At 36.8% G+C, this 4805-nt stretch overlaps 1 protein-coding gene across 1 annotated transcript in view; it reads right to left on the bottom strand.

The window, feature by feature from the left end:
* LOC107722350 (midkine-B-like) overlaps positions 1-1518 on the bottom strand; it is a 7105-nt gene extending 5587 nt beyond the window's left edge. Inside the window, exon 1 of the mRNA XM_016530677.1 lies at positions 1299-1518. The gene's annotated coding sequence lies outside the window, so the exon portion shown is untranslated. The remainder of the gene's footprint in view (positions 1-1298) is intronic.
* Between the last annotated feature and the right edge of the window lie 3287 nt (positions 1519-4805).

Here is a 4805-nt window from a genome sequence, read left to right as displayed (position 1 = left end):
AAAGATAAGGGGGGGGGGGGGGGGGGTCAGAATGCAGGTCAGGTGAAAAGGGTCTCTCAAAGAGCAAGAGAAGAAAAGATGGAACGCGGTCCTCTTCCTTTCTGTCCTGCACCCTTTGACCGTACTCACTTTAATCACTCTATTCAAGATGAGAGAGAGGGAGTGAATGAAGCCAAGAGCATTAAATGCACAATGATCCCTAATGTGGTGCACACACACACAAGATTTGAGCAAGAGAACTGAATTATGGTGATTCTCCATTTAAGGCATTAGCTGACACACACACACACACACTTTTCATATGCATCAGAAATTAAAACACACTATTTACTATTTACATTTCAGTCAGGCTGAAATAAGCCAAAGTCAAAAGTACATAGAAAAATAAGACACTCATAACACTGACAAGCATCTGTGCAACATTATTGGTTAGTGTAGACCACCACCTGCTTTGTGTAAAAACTTTTTTGCAAAGACAGCCACAACAAGCTGCCTATCCACACAGCAACTGGGCACACTGAGTGTGAGTGAGAGGGGAGGCGATCCAGAACATGCCTAAATGATGCCCAAAAATGCATAAAAAAACAAACAAACTGCTCACAGGTTTTGCGACAGCCTATAATACTAATACTATAAAACTTTACTTTATGGACAGTAAATGTAATCAATATACTTAATAAGTCTCAAATTGTGGTAGAAAAATCTTACATGTGTCCACTACCAATTCAAGTAGTTTATGTACTATTTCTACCTAAACTGTGTAATTTAGTGTCAAGTAGTCGTTTCGCATTATCTGTGGTTTTATATTTTGTACATTCATCTATTATGGAAATCAATTGTCATCATCAACTGATGAGGGTCTTACAACTCAGCAAACCGTTTCCTACATTGCAAGAATGCAACAGCTCGCGGCACACAGTAGTAAAAAATATTTGCTCACCTCAGAACGTCTAGTATCTTAATTTATGGATAACAAAACCCCTTAGACCAAATCAAGAGTATTATCACATACTTCCACTGAATTCATATCGGATGATTGTCTAAACGCTCTTCTTTACAAGTTTAACAGTCCTCAGAAAAGTCAACTTTTAAAAATGTCTTGTCCGCACTTGGTTCGTGTCTAAATATTCTTATTCGTATGTGTATATCGCGTGAAAAAAAATCTACATGTTCACTTTTTCGCTTTATAACTTCCCACTTGTACTTTTAAAAAAGTTTAACGGAGTAAATCAAACAGAAAACCCATGTAGCCTACTGGTCAGATAACTGTTGATGTGAAAAGAACAAAGTGAACTCACTTGTTTTCTGTGTTGAAAGTTTCCACACTGAAAAACTGAAATGTCTTCGTGAAGTTTCGTGCGTGAACTCTTCTCCAGCATCCGCCTTTATGCGTGGCTCCTGCTCTGGCTCTTTGTTTCCCCCCAAACTAATTTAAACTGCTTCTCTCCCCCCGAACCCCATTTAAATGAACCCCGCCGTGACGTCGCAGTCCACGTCAGCCTCAGTCAATAGACCTCAGGCACAGCCATGAGACCTGTACTCTACTGTAAGTCAACCTAAAAAAATGTAATAATAATTATATTATTAGACGATATAATAAGAATAATATAGACTAAAAAATATCAATTCAGTATACAGCACAGTACTATAAATGTATATAATGAAAAGTCAACAAAAAAGTAAAAAAAAAAAAAAAAAGATGAATACTATTAATTGATAACAGAGATGGCTGTGTTCACAAACACTTTTGGCAGTTGCTCAGGACAGAAACCCAATAAGACTAAATCAAATGATCAAAACACGCAAAGGACAAATAGTACAGAGAGAAAACAAAATGACTTCTATGTCAACAGAGGATATACAATAATATATCTTGACTACCATGATCAATGCTGAACTGACTATACGACTATTTACAAATTCAGCATAGAGACAAGTAGATGTCTACTTGCATCATTGTAGGAACCTGGCTACCAAGAAAGAGCACCTCCGGATTAGCTATATACTATAACCACACAATTATTACAAACAAGTACCATCTCAATTTTGCAAACCATCATTTAAAAATAAAAAAAAAATAAAAAATCAATATAAATGTAATGGATACAAACTCTGGTAGGATGTTCAAACCAAGCTGGAATTTCGGTCTCTTACCACAAAAAGGTCACCTATACCAATAAAAACAGGACAGTTTGAATCTGTAAAATACTTGAGTATGGATGAACACAGTAATATCCTGATTTCCAAATAACAGCTAGCTATCTCTTGAAATCATAAAAGTACTTTCTTACAGTTTTGTGTATATTTATACTGCAAACGACTAAATCGTTTTTAAAAAAACTAAAATGTTTTCAGAGGCTATAGATTCTCTTCTTTTTTGCCTGCTATGCGATTTCATGTGGGTGTATTTGTGAATGTGTGTGTAGACCCCTAAGGGCAGGAAACAGCGGCTCAATAGTACAAATGGTGCAGTCAGATAAACAATCTCTCTGCAGGCTGAGACAGGCCAGAACAGAACATACAATGACCTGAGCCAACTCTACCCATAAAGCCATTCTCATAGCGTTCACATACTGTAAAACCTACTCTTACTATACAAACACACACTTGTTGCACAATCATGCACATTTACAGCAGCACACACATGGCCCCTATAGATCAATAAAAAAATGACTACAAGGACGTGGAGCATCAGATGACATTTTTGATGATGGCAGAATGAAAAATTGATTTGTATAGTTTTTCTGTAAGCTTTACATTTCAGTCAGAGCACATCTTCTGTAGATCTTGCTTTAAAAATAATGGCAACATGCATTACATGTGAATTTAAGATCGAGTGGAATTGATCACAAATAAGTTATAGCATATATTTCAAATGGAACGTGTTTAAATAGAAGCAATTAAAATAATCTCAATTAGACTTTTTTTTTTAGGTGGGCTCCATTGTAAATAAATAAATAAGCAACTTCTGAATGCAAAGTACTGTCCATTTCACACATCCGCTCCAAGAGGACTAAAAAGACCACAGGGGAAATGATGGAGGAAATCAAAGTGGGGTGAGGAACAAAAGGAAAGAAAGAACGGGTTGAGAGGTTGGGAGGTTTATACAGGCTACATATTTTGTAGCAACCTGAAAAGGCAAGACCTACTCCCTGCTCTCCACACTGAAACTTCTGTCTCACAACAGAGGACCAGATGGAACAATCACTGCTTGAATAAAAGGCAGCTCACAGCCACCACAAATGATCACCAAAACCCCAACACTCCTCCTCTACCCACTCGCTGCTTCTTTGGATCAGCGGGAAGTCATGGGAAAGCTTGCCAAATGGGCAAAGGGTGAACCAGCATGTGAGTGTTTGTCCATGAAAAGGTTAAAGAGTTGAGGATAAAAAAGATGAATACTATTAATTGATAACAGAGATGGCTGTGTTCACAAACACTTTTGGCAGTTGCTCAGGACAGAAACCCAATAAGACTAAATCAAATGATCAAAACACGCAAAGGACAAATAGTACAGAGAGAAAACAAAATGACTTCTATGTCAACAGAGGATATACAATAATATATCTTGACTACCATGATCAATGCTGAACTGACTATACGACTATTTACAAATTCAGCATAGAGACAAGTAGATGTCTACTTGCATCATTGTAGGAACCTGGCTACCAAGAAAGAGCACCTCCGGATTAGCTATATACTATAACCACACAATTATTACAAACAAGTACCATCTCAATTTTGCAAACCATCATTTAAAAATAAAAAAAAAATAAAAAATCAATATAAATGTAATGGATACAAACTCTGGTAGGATGTTCAAACCAAGCTGGAATTTCGGTCTCTTACCACAAAAAGGTCACCTATACCAATAAAAACAGGACAGTTTGAATCTGTAAAATACTTGAGTATGGATGAACACAGTAATATCCTGATTTCCAAATAACAGCTAGCTATCTCTTGAAATCATAAAAGTACTTTCTTACAGTTTTGTGTATATTTATACTGCAAACGACTAAATCGTTTTTAAAAAAACTAAAATGTTTTCAGAGGCTATAGATTCTCTTCTTTTTTGCCTGCTATGCGATTTCATGTGGGTGTATTTGTGAATGTGTGTGTAGACCCCTAAGGGCAGGAAACAGCGGCTCAATAGTACAAATGGTGCAGTCAGATAAACAATCTCTCTGCAGGCTGAGACAGGCCAGAACAGAACATACAATGACCTGAGCCAACTCTACCCATAAAGCCATTCTCATAGCGTTCACATACTGTAAAACCTACTCTTACTATACAAACACACACTTGTTGCACAATCATGCACATTTACAGCAGCACACACATGGCCCCTATAGATCAATAAAAAAATGACTACAAGGACGTGGAGCATCAGATGACATTTTTGATGATGGCAGAATGAAAAATTGATTTGTATAGTTTTTCTGTAAGCTTTACATTTCAGTCAGAGCACATCTTCTGTAGATCTTGCTTTAAAAATAATGGCAACATGCATTACATGTGAATTTAAGATCGAGTGGAATTGATCACAAATAAGTTATAGCATATATTTCAAATGGAACGTGTTTAAATAGAAGCAATTAAAATAATCTCAATTAGACTTTTTTTTTTAGGTGGGCTCCATTGTAAATAAATAAATAAGCAACTTCTGAATGCAAAGTACTGTCCATTTCACACATCCGCTCCAAGAGGACTAAAAAGACCACAGGGGAAATGATGGAGGAAATCAAAGTGGGGTGAGGAACAAAAGGAAAGAAAGAACGGGTTGAGAGGTTGGGAGGTTTATACAG

Source organism: Sinocyclocheilus rhinocerous, unplaced genomic scaffold (genome assembly GCF_001515625.1).
Source record: "Sinocyclocheilus rhinocerous isolate Xijiao unplaced genomic scaffold, SAMN03320098_v1.1 scaffold1115, whole genome shotgun sequence".
NCBI lineage: Eukaryota > Metazoa > Chordata > Actinopteri > Cypriniformes > Cyprinidae > Sinocyclocheilus > Sinocyclocheilus rhinocerous.
Note: the sequence above shows the minus strand (reverse complement) of the source record. Positions and strands in the feature narration are given on the sequence as shown.